Genomic DNA, 15,976 nt, shown 5'->3' on the forward strand with positions numbered 1-15,976 from the left:
CTTCTGGTTGGGAAAACACTGAACCACAAACAGCCAGAATGCATTCGGGAATTCTTTTAATTTGTATGTTATTAATAATCAAAGTTAACACATACGGCACTTGCTTTGTACCAGGCACTGTTCCAAGCCCTTTGAGGGAATGTCTAACTTAAGCCTAACAACAACCTCGGGAGATACATGTCATCACTATCTTCATTTTCCAGATAAGTCTAGGACCGAGGCGTAGAGAAATTAAGTAGCATGTCCAGCATCAGCACACATCGCATAGTTTGTGTATTCTCAATGGAGAATCTCAAACCAAGCAGGCAGGTTTCAGAGCCTATGTTTTTAATTTGCCATCACAACAGTAAACACATGCACTGATAACCAGGAGCACAGAGATGAACTATGTCCATCACACGGTATACAGCTAATACTAGCTGTGCCTACCTAATACCTGAAGCATTAATGTCACCCCCACGTCCTCAGGGTCCAGGACTCACAGGTTGGGACTCAGTGCTAGAGATACTTTAGAGCCTAGTCCAGCTCTGCGTCTCTATGGAGGACCCTGGCTGGTCAGTAAAGAACCTCCTAGAAGGAAAATCTGTCAACTTCTCACCTTAGGCAAAGACTCCCCCAGCATTCAGATGGCAGAAGTGTAGGGATACAACTGATTTGACTTGTTAGGTCATCCTCCATGAGTTACCTGCAGGAGACTGCAGCTAACTATGGACTCCCTGACCCACCATTCTGGGGCAGGAACTTGGAAGGTTCTGGACACAGAAAGAAAAGTAGAAACGTTCAATGGCTCTCACTGGCCACAACACAGGGGCCTGGAGTCAGCAGTCTTCTGAAGCAGGTTTTCCCTGCAGATGAAGGTGCCTGGTGGATAGTGAAGGAGTCCTAGTTTCTCTTGCTGCCATAGCATGAGCTCCCGAAGAATGCTGGACCAGACACAGTCTTCAGAGGACTGCCCCTCCTCTCCACTCTTTGGAAAGTGCTTGGGAAAATGATTCAGGGAGTCCCCCTGCTAGTGACCACCTCCTGGTAATGGCTGCTAGGCCAAGGTTATGCAAGCCACAACTGGGCGCTATCCATCAGGATGAGCTCTGGGCAGCAGAGACTTCAACAGGAGCAAAGAAATCACCTGAAATTGGGCTTTGGAGACCTGCTGTGCTTGGTGGTGAAGGTGTTACCCGGGCTCTGGGCGCTGACTGAACTTGCTGCTGAGCTCCAGACCCAAGAAGCTAACTGCCTACCTGACGTCTTCCACCCGTAGGGACAGATCTGCGTTTTGGGAGGCTTGAAGCTGGTACAATCCAAGAGACTCTTCTTAGAAACAGAATATGAAAGTATGGATACAAAATTAGCCATATGGCCTTGTAAGGGGCCCTCAAGTCAAGGGCCCCGAAGTTAAAACTTCTTTGGATTCGTGATAAATCCAGCTCTGCCCACAAGTATCTTCAAGGTCTTATGGGGCCAAGAGAGCTCACCATCTCTCCACTCTTGTCACATTCTGTGGCGGGGGTGGGGAGCAGACTCTAAGGTGGCCTCCACTAAGCCCAGGCTCCAGGGCTCATGCCCTCATACAATCCCCCCTCTCTGGAGCGGAGCTGAAATCTGTGATGTGCTTCTAGTCAACAGGACACAGCAAGATGGGCGTTCCAGCCAGGGCGAGGTAACCCTGCACACACAGTCATGCACGTCCTATCACCTTCGCAAAGACACTCTGAGGAGGCGGCCACGTTGGGCAGGCTCACGTGGCAAGGAACTGAGGGTGTTCTCCGTCCAACAGCCAGCAAGAAGCTGAGGCCCTCAAGCCGACGGCCCACAGACCCATGTTCGTGGGTTTCCAGCTTCACTGTGCCTAAGAATAACCAAGTGGCCTTATCAGAAATCAGGGCCACCCCTAGAGGGTCTTCGCAACACCAGCGGAGGTGAGCGAGGGACGGAAAGCTCTGAATCATTTTTCACTAAGTGGTGATTCAGATGCTACACTTGCTAAACAAGGGAGCCTGACGCCTGTTCATTTTCCTGCCTGGAGCCCTTCTCATTTGCTGCCCTTCTCCATTCTCACTGCCATCTGCTTAGTGTACCTCGTCTTCTCTCACCTGCACTAATGGAATATTCTCTTTCAAAATAACCCCCCCACACAATGATCCTAAAACGGACATGGGATCACATCACTCCCTTTCCTCCAAAAGCTTCAGTGACCAAACAAAGATTAACAAGGTCATTCATACACAGAACTACAACCTTCCCAAACAGCACACAAAAGAAGAATGATTAGGCGAAATACATCCACACGTGCACGTGACTGGACAGCACGGAGTCATGACAACCGACATCGGTGTCGTAAGGATATTTGAATCACATCAAAAATGTTCACAACAGGATAGGTGGAAAAAGTGTCAGAAGCATCTGTACACATGTATGATCTGCATCAAATAGATTAAACACGGGAAAGAAATTCACCAAACACTTGAGCGGATTTTCCCTTGGGTGACGTATGCTATCTTCTTTACATGGAGTTTCTATACTTTCCAGGTTTCCTACAATGAACACATGACAGCAAAAAAAAAATCTTTAAACAATAACTAGGACTCCTCCATGTCAGGTATACGCTGCCAAACCTGGCAGTCACGGCCATCCACGACCCTTCCTCCTGTATTCAGCCTCATCTCCAAAGACAACCACCCTCCAAGCGCAACGAACAAGGTGCGTGCGCTTCCTCAGCCACACACCCAGTCTTTGCTCACGTGGTTGTCACCACCTGGATTGGGGTCGTTCTCCTGTCGTCTCCACCTTCAGATCTCTTACTCAACTTCCCAGCATCAGGTCAAAAGCCACCTCCTCCAGGAAGCGCTCCATCCTTTATCACTCGATCACTTTCCCTTGCAGTCACATAGCAGATGTCCTGCCTCACCACCTCGCGGGAGCAAGCACTGGGAAGGCACAGGTCACAATCAACCTCCAACTCCCCACGTGGCCCAAAGGCTTGGACATCACAGACTCTCAATGAAACGAGTGTGGAAATGAAACATACAGTGCATCTATACCAAGGAAATCATTACATCTTTAGGAAAGTGGCTGAGTATGGTTTGGGTCCAATGGAATGGAATTCGAGAACAAGAGCCCTCAAACAATGTCCTGGCCACACTATCTCTCCCCATCTTCATGAGGAACAAATCAAAAATCAAAAGCGAGACAGGGAAGTTCCTGTTGTGGAGCAGCGGAAATGAATCCGACTAGGAACCATGAGGTTGTGGGTTCGATCCCTGGCCCCGCTCAGTGAGTTAAGGATCCCACATTGCTGTGGCTGTGGCGTAGGCCGGCAGTTGTAGCTCCGATTCCACCCCTAACCGGGGAACCTCCAGATGCCGCCGGTGCAGCCCTAAAAAGACAAAAGACATGGAGTTCCCGTCGTGGCGCAGTGGTTAACGAATCCGACTAGGAACCATGAGGTTGCGGGTTCGGTCCCTGCCCTTGCTCAGTGGGTTAACGATCTGGCGTTGCCGTGAGCTGTGGTGTAGGTTGCAGACGCGGCTCGGATCCCGCGTTGCTGTGCCTCTGGCGTAGGCCGGTGGCTACAGCTCCGATTCAACCCCTGGCCTGGGAACCTCCATATGCCCCGGGAGCGGCCCAAGAAATAGCAACAACAACAACAAAAGACAAAAAGACAAAAAAAAAAAAAAAAAAAAAAAAAGACAAAAGACAAAAAAATAAATAAAAAATAGAAAAAATAAAAGCGAGACAAGGTACACAGCAGTCCACAAGCCGACACCTCTGAGCTTTATGCGCTGCAATAAATGAAGGTGAGGACAAAGTGCTAGGTCCTTAAGCTGCTGCTTTATGTCAAATTGAAGTGAGGAGGCACCAGCTAAGTGAGCCATCCAAGGAAAACAAGACCCAGACAGACGCTGTTGGAAAAATCTCAGAGCAAAATAGACCAGTCCAGGGAAAGGAAGAAGATAGGAAGGAAAGTGGCCTTTCCTGAGTATCTACCACACGCCAGGCATGTGCTGAAGGTGGCAGTTTCAGTCCCCGAGATAGCCCTGCAAGAGAGGAACCGTCATTTCCATTTCACGGATGAGCCACCAACATCACACAGCCAGTAAGCGGTAGGACTCAAACCCAGGTCCTCCTGATGGAGCCCCAAGCTCTATGCATTAGATCTGACCACAACGGGGTCCCACCTTCCACCACTCACGCAGCTATAGTTCCTCCAAACTGCCGCCAGAGAGCTCTTCCTAAAACCCGAGCGGAACATCTACTTCCCCATATACAACTCTCCACCAATTCTCTGTGATCTAAGAGAAAACGCCCAAGCTCCCTCGATGACACATGCACTCCTCTCTAATCTGACCCGCAACTTATCCCCACCCACGTCTTCCCAAACTCATCATCTTCTTTTGTGATTCTGCACCTTGGGAAGTGGTATTCCCTTTGCATTTCAATTTGGAAAACTTCTATTCATCCACCAAGACGCATGTGTCAAATATCACCTCCTCCAAGAAGGCTCCCTTGAGCAATTATCCTTTATAAATAACACTTCCTTCCTCTGCTACTCCTCTACTGCACAGCACATAACTCAACCTGCCAAAGTATAGGGGCAACCCACCTTACTGGACTGAGCTCCTGGAGGATAAATAATCTCTATACACCCTCTACTTGGCATAGTAGCTGGCATATAATATTTTACAGTATTAGATAATATGTTATCATATATAACTATATCATTTTAATATATACACATTTATAATATTTATATATTTATTTTCCCATAAGCAAAATAATAAGCATTTTGCTTATGAGAAAATGGCATGTTTCATCTAAATGTTAAGAGAAAATATAGTCTAATTGCAGAGAAGATGATAAGCAAAAGTCAGGTCAGCAATTACATTCACACACATGCACGCGCGCACACGTGTCAAACAAATATGTCAACATCCCATTAACAACAGCAGAGCAGACGCTCAGGCACCGTCAATCACCTCAACTCGCGCTGGCCGACTTTCTATTACCGATATCTGAGATATGAATGCTGGTGTGTGACACCTTAAGAATGAGGACATCTCACTCAGGGACATGGTAACATCTGTGTCCCAGATACGTTACATCCAACAAAGGGATTATACCAAATGCATGGCCAGGTCTCAAAACCTCAACTGGCTCCGACCTCTCATGAGTGATATGTAATGATAAACCCTCTGATCATCAGTGCCTCTGATGTCTCAGCTGGCAATCTCAGAGCACCTAAGGGATATCTGCTCTGATCAGCCACACACTTGAAGATAAACGGGGCATCCTTCATCAGCCCACAAAATCAGACCAACTCCACTTAGCAAGACTGACGAATAATGTTATAATACACAAGCCGTAACCTGCTTTAAAAAAAAAAAGAGGTGAGGAGTTTCTGCTGTGGCTCAGCAGGTTAAAAACCCGACAAGTATCCGTGAGGATGCAGGTTTAACCCCTGACCTCGCTCAGTGCTCAGGGATCCAGCATTGCTGTGAGCTGCTGTGTGGGCTGCCAATGCGGCTCGGATCCCGAGTTGCTGTGGCTGTGGCGCAGGCCGGCAACTACGGCTCCAATTCAGGGCGACCCTTAGCCCAGGAACTTCCATATGCCGCGGGTGCGACCTTAAAAGAAAAAAAAAGGGGGGGTGGTGTCCTCTCAAACAATAAAGTGCAAATGCTTATGGAATAATAATCTGCAAACGATAATGCAACTTTACCAGAATATAAACTGCAAATATCTGTCCTTTCAAAACCCATCCACTTACACTTACAGCGAAGACACCATCCTTCACAAATATTAGAGTGTGGAGTTGCAAATGAAAACCAGGATACTATTTCACGCTCAAATGAATAAACGCGAGAGCAGTCTGCAGCTGCATGGAGCTCCAGGTGGGACCACTCATAAACGGAACTATTCTTCATGGAAGTTTCACACTTAATAGGCAAAATGCCAAGTCTCTAAAGCCAGATGATGTTGTGTGAACAAACTTCTGCAAGTTCAATCAATATAGCCATCTAATCAAGGTTCAGTAAGATGCAGGTATTGGCACCCTACACTTATGATGGGGGTATGAGCTCAAATTCCAAAAATTCAGTCACTTGCTGCCTAGAGGCTGCAGAAAGTCAATTTCAAAATATCCTCAGTAGTTTAAAAGACTGACTCTTTTTATGGTACAATAAAAAGGGAACAGTTTTCGCCATAATAAATAACATTTTTACTTCCCCACTTCGTGTACTGCAGCAAGTGTTTATTAATATAAACGTTGAGAGGAAGAAAGTGAGCTACAAAAGCATAAATATAGTAAGAGGACTTCCACATAAAGGAAAAACTAATGAAAGGAAGGATACACATTCTTTCTAGATAATGCCAAATGCAATAATATAAAAATGTGCATAGAAGGGAGTTCCCTTGTGGCGCAAGGGGTTAAGGATCTAGCATTGTCATTGCAGTGCCTCGGGTGGCTGCTGTGGTGCAGGTTCAATCCCTGGTCTGGGAACTTCCACATGCCACAGGCTCAGCCAAAAAGAAAAAAAGAAGTGCATGAAAGTATTCACACCAATCTCAGAATCCTAATAACTTCCAGACAGGAGGAAGGGGTTTATGATCAGCGAAGGCTTTGACTGTTTCAGTAATATTTTCTGACACTGAGTGGTGGGTCCCTTAATGTTCATTCAATTTTCTTCACATCATTTTTACCTCTGAAATACTGCCTAGCAATTAAAAAAAAAAAAAGATTGCTGATGTTAATTCCTTGAATTGCCCTTATAAGACACAACTAAAAATAAATGATGCTCCTGTGGTTGAACTGAGACGTGTTCTTTCTTAGTAAAAAGACATTTATCAGGATAGGAGGTCTGAAGCCACTGCTGTCATTGAGCAGACAGTCTTCTGATTACAAATAAGAGCGTTAATAGCCAAAATGTTTCCGTCACTTACAATGTGGCAGGCACTTTACACAAATTACCACCTTTCATCTTCATAAAATTCCTCTGAAGGAGATACTAGTATGATTTCGTGTTTGGTCGAGAATGCGCTTCATGCTCCAAAAGGTAGGGGAAGGTAGCGATGGTCACACCTGGGCGGAGGGGGGCTTGACTCCCACTCCCAGGCTACCTTCTCTCCTGCTTGCCTCCTACTGCCCTCCCCAACACCCAGAACCAGACCCGAGGTATCCTGGCGTGAATTAGAAAAAGGCCCTCGTCTGGAAAAGAGCAGCCTGGACTTCAGCCCCACACACCACCCCCAGCCCAGGTGCGCTGCACCGCCTGCTCGCCTGGCTTCCCTCCAGCCTAGGCACCTCTTTTACCCTCTGCTTTCTTCCTAGACCTCCGAAACCCCTTTCACCATTTCAGCCTGGTTAGTGGGCACTCTGAAAATGCCTTGGGATCTATAATGACCGTGTCTATCAAAGAACACCCCAGATACCTTGCCCACGAGCTCTTGGGAGTTGGTGACAGCCTCTGAAAGAAACCAGAGTGACTGTCCGTCCCCAGATCCGCCTGTCTTCTAGTGCCCAATCGTTCCAGCAGGAGTACAGTTTCCCTTACTGGACCGCAGGGATGAATTTGCGTAAGATTTCCTTTGAAACCAGAGTCCTATTGCTAAAACTGTAGGATTAGTTAAAAGCATGAAAACCAAAGAGTTGCCTGGTGGTCTAGTGGATATGATTTGGCACTTCCGCACTGCGGCCCAGGTTCGATCCTTGGTCTGGGAATTGACATCCCACATCAATCCGCTGCATACCACAACGAAAATAAAACAAAACAAAACCCATTCTCCTAAATCCTTTGAGTCCACTCTTCAAGTCTACCCAAGACTCTAAGCCCCAAACACTGTTTATGTGTTTTGGTCCCACAGCCACCGCCTCCCAGAACACCAAGCTTTTCTCATCTGCCAACGTAACCTCCCTCCTTGCCATGGGGAGGGGGATGTTTCTAAACCACAAGTCAGAGCAGGCCTCCTTTCTGCACGTGGCCTTTAAGGCCCAGATACTCAGCCAGGCAGCCCCGGTCTGCCGCCACCCAGTCACTGTCCTCTTCCTATCTCTCGCTGCCCACTTCCCAGAGACCTACCCTCTCTTCACCAAAGTCACCTCCAGCCCCCAGCATGGCACAGACCTCTGGGACTTTGCAGGTGCCTTTCCTTCTGCCTGCAACGCCATCCCCCAAGTCCTTCCCTGGAGAACCCATGCCCATCCTTCAAGCTCAATGTCATCAGCCGGGTGCCACCTTTGTGACCGTGCCCCCAGCTTCCACACCTCGGGCGGCTTCGTGGCTCCATCCCCTGCACGTCCAACCATTTCACACATGTTTCTGTCGTGTTTCTTGCCCTAATATGCTGGAAATCGCTATTTGGAAGGCACTGAGCTAATCCTCTGGATATCTTAGCACTGCCTATAAATAAAGGCCAAGGACACTGGCCTGACATTCAAGGCTGCCCTCACCCATCCAGCTGCAACTTACACTCCTGACCTGACTGCCCACCACTGCCCGTCCTAACTCTTTCCTTTCCCTACTTCTCCGTGGCGGCCACCCAAGGTCACAGGCCTTCTCAGCCCTTGGCCCACACCCTCTGCCTTCCCCCAGAGCCCACCTCCTGTCCAGGATCAGCCCCTTCCATGAGTCCCCCAGGCGGCAATCAGTTTCCTCCTCCCCTGAATCCCCATGGGCCCTCGAAGGGGTCTCTGGGGTCTCTGGGTGTCCCATCCCTTGGGGCCTCCTAGGCGGTGAGCTCCTGGCAGGCAGAGTGCGTCCCATTCATTTGTGTCCCACGAGCTGACAGTGGGTGCCCAGTGCAAGCTTGATGAAGAAATAAGGATCCACTCTCAGGGCTATTTTTAAAAGAAGAATCCTTATTAGGAATGTGTGAAAATGCAAATCCTAGCCTGTGCTCCTTTCTCCTCCTTTAGGAAACTATTATTAGATGCCTAATTTCTCTTAGGTTGTACAACAGAGTACCCAAAGAGTATTGGAAAAGCTTGTGAAAGCAGTAAGTGCTGGAGAGGGGCGGAAGGAGAACGCCTAGGCAGAGCTTCTGCTCCGAGGTTCTAACCCAGCCCCTTGCCCTTAACGAATCTCCTGCAGCAGAAACGGGGTGTCTACAGAGCCGGTGCCCCAATCCAAGCTCTGCCGGGCTGTTTTGTTTGTCTACCTGCTGGCCTCCTTATCTGCTTCCCGAATGACCTTTCTTTTGTAAAAAGAAAAATATTCAACTTCACATCAAAATCTCATGCTTTTTCTAACCTATTTATGGCATTTATAAAACAACCCAGAAGGCCCATTCCTCACAGACCCACAGACCTGTGGCCCTATCACAGTCCTAATTGTTTCCTTGTCAACGTGTGATTTCCAAATGAATGAAGAAGTTAGAATGCTAATGACTTTATACAAGAAAACAATGGATTATCTTCCCCACATTGTGAGTATGATATTGCTTTGACATGCGGCTGATTCAAAAAAAACGGTTCAGGAGTGAAGGATATGCATTGTTCTATTATTTCCCTTTATAAACATTCAAGTCCCTGCTGTGACAGTTTCTTTTTCCTGGTGGGGGGGGAGAGGAGACATTGCAAAGCACACCTAGACTTGTCTTGCCTTCAGTGGGTCCAGGTGTCTCAAACTAGCTTCGTCAAGATTTGACTCCACCATAAAAATTCAGATAGGACTCTGTATTTCCATTTTATTGGTATCACATAGACTCCTGGTGCAAAAAAACCTCCATATACACTTTCATAAACAGTGCAAATGGTTATTTTTTTACTCTTTAATATCAGGACCCAGATCCAATGTGAGTAGAGTTAGATGTGATTCATCTGATGGCGTGGCTGGGGCAGGCCAGCCTTAGCAAAGGGACGCCTCGACTCTTTCCGGCCAGCAAGTCATGAGAGGAGATGACAATCAGAGAGGCCCATGAGAGCCTTGTGTCCTGACCCCCACACAGGGCTTGTGCCAGACCAGACGCCTCCTTCCTCTGGCCCTCAGCTCCATTTTCCACCCCTGCTTCATCGGGCTTCCGCTTTCTTGGCTCTTAGCACAAACCAGGTATCTGACCCATGCTTGGTTTTCAAGGTTCTGGAGTTCAGAGCAGAACATTAGTCAGTGAACTTCTGCCACAAAGCCCTACAGACAGAAATCTTTAAAGGAGAAATAAGATCAACGTGTTCACTACTGGCAGCTGCTGGAAAGCTCTCGGGATAATTTAAATGGTTTTCCACCAGCCCTGTGCCAGAACGCTGCAACCACAAATTAATCTGTACAGTCATGTTCCAACAGTCAGAATCTGCTGGCAGACAGAGATTTTTCTCAAATCAAGATACAAATTTTACATAACACCTGATTAGGCTAGGAGACTTGCAAAGCTCATTACCCATCATTTTTTCATCCTGCTCTGAGAACCAAAAGACACTTTCATTTCCAGATTTTTACTAGACACAGGCCAGCCCCCAGCTGAATTCCACTATCAGTCAATCAACAAATGTTCATCCAGTGTGTTATTATGTGCTAGGTAGAAAGACAGGGCTCAAAAGAGGTATAAAAACCCATCTATCCCCAGTCCTCAGATTATAACATAGTTAGTGCTAAGGTCTGTATATTTGTGTCCCCCAAAACTCATGTTCAAAACTTAATGTTCCCCAAAAATACTGCCTGCCATCCCAGTTCTTGAAGGATACTGCCCACCAGCAAGCCATCAGCCACAGCAGACTACCCGCCCTGCGCCCCCATCCCCGGGGTGCACCCCAGGGGAATCCAGGACGGAGCAAAAACAGGATACAGGCCCTAGAGAGTTAATTAAGATGCATATCTAAGGAATGATTCAAAGAGCCCAGACTCTGGCAACTTCCCCTATAAAAGAAAAGCACTAAAATCAGTACCTTGAGATGGGTTTTTTGGGTGTTTAGCAGCAATCGTTTGACTTCCCACTACCTGGCAGCAAAACTGCTGTACATCCTGGCTCCCCCCCTTACCTCCTCAGAGCAGCTTCTCATGCGATCTGAGAGCCTGCCTCCAGGGTTTATTCTTCAGTAAGGTCCCCAAATAAAGCGAACTCACAACTTTTAGGTCGTGTATTTTCTACAGGTGATGGTTTCAGGTGGAGCCTTTGTAAAATGATTAGGTCACAGTCACGAGGGCAGAGCCCTCAAGACTGGGATGAGTGCTCTTATAAAAGAGGCCCCCCAAAAGGTAAAAAATAAAGGGACTTCCCTCCATGGCTCAGCGGTTAACGAACGGGACTAGGACCCATGAAGATGAGGGTTCGATCCCTGGCTTCGCTCAGTGGCTGAAGGATCCGGCGTTGCCATGAGCTGTGGTGTAGGTCGCAGACATGGCCTGGATCCTGCTGTGAGCTGTGGTGTAGGCCGGCAGCTACAGCTCCGATTGCCTGGGAACCTCCACATGCAGCGGGTGCGGCCCTAAAATAGCAAAAGTAAAATAAAATAAAATAGACCCAGAGAGCTCCATCCCCACTCTGCCAGGTGAGGACACATCTGCAACCCAGCAGAGGGTCCTCCCCCAATCACGCTGCCACCCTGATCTCGAAACATTGAAACCCTCTGGGGCTCCTGGGCACAAAAGCCTTTCTGTGTCCCCTCTTTCTTGTTTTTAGGAAATGGGCCTCATTCAGCTTCCATGGCCTTCCCCGAGTTCCCAGGGGCAGGTTCAGACACGGATGGGGAGGAGCAGTCAAGCAGCAATAGTGCAGCCGTGGGGCAGAGTCCTGATGCCCCGCAAGGGGTACACACAATGACGCAGGCAAAGGTATATTCCTTATGATTCGTTCAGAAATGAATACGTTAGGAGTTCCCATTGAGGCTCAGGAATAAAAAAACCTGACTAGTATCCATGAGGATGCGGGATCGATCCCTGGCCCCACCCAGTAGGTTAAGGATCTGGCATTGCCGTGGCTGTGGGGTAGGCCAGGAGCTGCAGCTCCAATTGGACCCCTAGCCTGGGAACCTCCATAGACCGCAGGTGCAGCCCTAAGAAGACAAAAGAAAAGGAAAAGAAAGAAATGAATACTTTAGAATTGAGCTTGGAGCCCTTCCTCGTGCTTCTCCCTCGTTTGCAAGCAAGCTAATGACTAGGCACCCTGAGCACGACTGCCTGTGGGCTAAACATTATCAGCACTTGATGTTTTTCAGGAACTTCCCTCGTTTGTTCTCACCTCTGATCAATATGCCCTTTTCGCAAGTACTGTTATTCTCGGCAACGACCCCGCAGACCCCCACCAGGATCAGGGCGACACCTGACGCCAGCTTCCAGGACTAAGATGCCCCCAAAGAAAGCAGAATGCACCCATCCTGATTCTTAGGTGAAACCCTCTTTTTCTCCTTTTAGACCATAAAAACACCCTGCAATTCCTCCCCAAAGGAGGGCACAGTCTTTAAGGCCTGAGCCTGCTGTGGCCTCCTTTGCCTGGCAAAGGAATAAAAGCTATTTTTTTTTCTCCTTCCCCCAAAACTGTCTCCGCGTTTCTATTCAGCACCGGTGGACAGAGGCTGAGTTTGGGCAACAATCTTGGGCTTCCAGCCTCCAGAAGAGTGAGCTATCAATGTCTGTTGCATTTACAGCTGGCTGGGGCATTGTGTTACAGCAGCTCGAAGGGACTAAGACAGTCAAAGAAACATAATACATACCAATTGAAATGGTCAACTACCAATCTAAGGCCATTCGCCACAGCCAATGAATGGCAGTGCCCGCAAAAACACTGTACGAAGTACTTTGCCAAACTCATGTCTGTTCTGAAAGATAGGGCTTCAGAGGCATGATGGTGCCCGGCTAGAAATCAGAAGATCTGGGCTTTAGTCCCAACTCTGTCACTCACAATCTCTTGGCCCCTGAACAAGCACTGCAACCTCCCTGGCTCTCCACTGTCTCGTCCATACAATGGAACAAAACAGCCGCATCGAATTGTTTTAAAGAGCACGTGATACAACCAATGGAAAGCAATTCCAGAAGCTTTATTTTGCTACACCAAAACACCACGGGCCGTGGCGTTTCCGCCATGGCACAGTGGATTAAGAATCCCACCGCAGCAGCCCAGGTAGCTGCAGAGGTACAGGTTCGATCCCCAGCCCAGGAACTTCCATATGCTGTGGGTGCGGCCATAAAATTAAAAACAAAACAAAACATTACAACAAACCACGGGCAAGTCCTTTACCTTCTGGAGGCCTCAGTCCTTCAACTGTAGAATGCTGGGGGGATCGCTGAGGTCACAAGTTTAGGACGACAGGGAAAGTGGCAACAGAGGATGTAAGGGACATGACCTCCGCCCTACTGCCAGAGACTTCCAGACCCATCACTGTTTCTATCCATCCACACCTAACAGCTCCAGAGCGAAGGCTGCCAAGTACTAGACAGGTATCTTCATGCTAACACCTCAACAATCCCATCACAAACGTACAGCCATAAGCCCACACTCCAGCCTATCACACGCCACAGAAGGAACTGATACGCTGCTGCAAAGTTTGACACTGGCATGAAAACCTCAGCGTGGGAGGCCCAGAATGTCAACCAAAGATACGAGTCCTCCACAGTCCGCTTTAGATCTAAGGGCTTTAAAGATCAAGCGAACCATGGAGTTCCCGTCGTGGCACAGTGGTTAACGAATCCAACTAGGAACCATGAGGTTTGCGGGTTCCATCCCTGGCCTTGCTCAGTGGGTTAAGGATCCGGCATTGCCATTGCAGATGCAGCTTGGATCCTGAGTTGCTGTGGTTGTGGAGTCAGCCGGCGGCTACAGCTCCGATGGGACCCCTAGCCTGGGAACCTCCATATGCCGCGGGAGAGGCCCTAGAAAAAGACCAAAAAAAAAAAAAAAAAAAAAAGATCAAGTGAACCATGCCTAGAAAAGCATTGTATGTCACGTGTTTCACGTGGTCGCAGATCTGCAGGATCTGAGTGTCAGGTTTACAATCATCATTTTGGTGTGAGACCTGACGTCACAGTTAATGTCATTCTTTCATTCTCGGCCGCAAACCCATTCCCGTTACCTCCCTGCTTTGTCCTGGGATTGCAGGAAAGGAGGGGTTAAGCTACCTATTGGTGTTCCAAATCCTTTTTCTATCTCTTTCCTTATCTTAACATTATTGACTTGGCAGAAGGAAGGGAGGGAGGGAAGGGGGGACGAAGGAAGAGGGAAGGGAAAAGAGACATCTGCTACCCAAACTACCTAACAGAGTCTTTCTTTTTTAAACTATATTTATAAATTGCAAGCCAGCAAGCTCAAGACCCGACACATGCAGGGGAAACGATCCACAAGTGCCTTTTTTATGTTTTGAGCCGCGCTCGCAGCCACAAGTGTCTTTTTAACAATAGTTTTACTTTATAGAACACTTAACTCTGTGGTCACTATTCCCTGGTGCTCACTGGCTTGTCTGTTGGCAGCCTAGCACTGGTTTGGGGAAAGAAAGAGATCACAGAAACCCCGAGAGCGGTGTGAGGGGAAGGCTTTGGACATGGAAGGCTCATGTCTGCTGAATTCTCATTTGTCATCCAAGTCCTCTCCAAATATGAAGACTGCCTTCGTCCTCGGGAGTCAGTCTGGAAGGATTCCACGACTGCATCTGTGCTCCTAGGCAAGAAGGAACAGCAGGGGAAGAGCCACAGATGATGCCAATCCACGTGGAGCATCTCTCATTGGGCCAGACGTGGTCTCCTCTCGCTTTGATTACCCTCCCATTCATTACGTCTTCAAACTTTTCATGCATTTCCCTGAGGGGCCAAGCTAGGTTCCCATTGAGAAAAATCGTTCTTTCATTTCTTTAGGAAAAGATGCACCTCTTTCCACAGACAATCAGATTTCAAACTTCATTTCTGCTCATACGGTTCTGAGTCACGCAATCCTGTGATTCCAGGACATAAAGAAAAACGTACAGAATAAGTGGGTTCATACCCCAGCTCTGATGCTCGCTAGCGGTGTGAAAGAGGCAAATTGCATAACTGCTCTGTGCCTTAGTTTTTCTATTCTTTCTTTCTTTCTCTCTCTCTCTCTCTCTTCCTTTCTTTCTTTCTTTTTTAATAGGGCCGCTCCAACAGCATATGGAGGTTCCCAGGCTAGGGGTCGAATCAGAGCTGTATCTGCCGGCCTAGGCCAGAGCTACAGCAACACCAGATGCGAGCCAGTCTGCAGCCTACACCACAGCTCACAGCAACACGGGATCCTTAACCCACTGAACGAGGCCAGGGATCAAACCCGCAACCTCATGGTTCCTAGTTGGATTTATTTCTGCTGCACCACATAGGCAGTCCATGTGCCTTAGTTTTCTAATCTGTGAGATGGGAATAATGGAAGCAGCCTCACGGGATTGCTGAGCCGATTCCACCTGCGTCATAGGTTGAAAAAGCACCAGGCAAATGGCTGGCTGTATGTTTTAATGTGTGTCTACCTACGAGTTCCCTTGTGGTGCAGTGAGGTAAGCATCTGGTGTTGTCACTGCAGCGGCTGGGGTCGCTGCTGTGGCGTGGGTTCGATCCCTGGCCTGGGCATAGCCAAAAATAATAGTAGTGTGTGTCTATCTGGAATCTGGAAGCATCTCGGCCTGGTCAGATTTAGTTTTGTATGTCCGGCATCCAGCGATGAGACCTTCATGAGATGCAAGAATGGCCGAGGAGTAAAACACTCCCCGGGTGTCCCCACAGTGCCAAGAGCGGGGAGCACGTCCTCTGTGTCTCTGTTCCCTAGGCTCCAGCACAGGGCAGGGCTCAAAGGAGCTGATCAAAGAAATTTCACCTGATGAACGCACGGAGGTCCTTCGGGCTGGGCCCATCACCCACACCTTACATTCATTTTCCCTCCACCCCTGTCTCGCCCTCGCCCCAACCTGAACAGCCCTTTCCACCCCCTGACTGCTCTCATCCCAGGCCCCCTCCTCCCAGAGCCTCCCTGGATTTACTCCTCTCAGCTTTTATGGTTTCCAGCCTTCCTTGAGATATAACTTCGTGAGAGCAATGAGTACGCAATCTCTTTGGAGACAAAG

General features: G+C 48.3%; 1 protein-coding gene and 1 long non-coding RNA gene across 5 annotated transcripts in view; both read right to left on the reverse strand.

Annotated features, from left to right (window-relative positions):
• FGF13 (fibroblast growth factor 13) overlaps positions 1-15,976 on the reverse strand; it is a 495,501-nt gene that overhangs the window by 430,128 nt on the left and 49,397 nt on the right. The window lies entirely within an intron of this gene.
• Positions 9,659-11,245, reverse strand: LOC110257819. Its single transcript, XR_002340822.1, has 2 exons — positions 10,871-11,245; positions 9,659-10,070 (listed from the first exon to the last, which is right to left on the reverse strand). It is a non-coding gene; the product is annotated as an uncharacterized LOC110257819 (long non-coding RNA).

Source organism: Sus scrofa, chromosome X (assembly GCF_000003025.6).
Source record: "Sus scrofa isolate TJ Tabasco breed Duroc chromosome X, Sscrofa11.1, whole genome shotgun sequence".
NCBI classification, from domain to species: Eukaryota; Metazoa; Chordata; class Mammalia; order Artiodactyla; family Suidae; genus Sus; species Sus scrofa.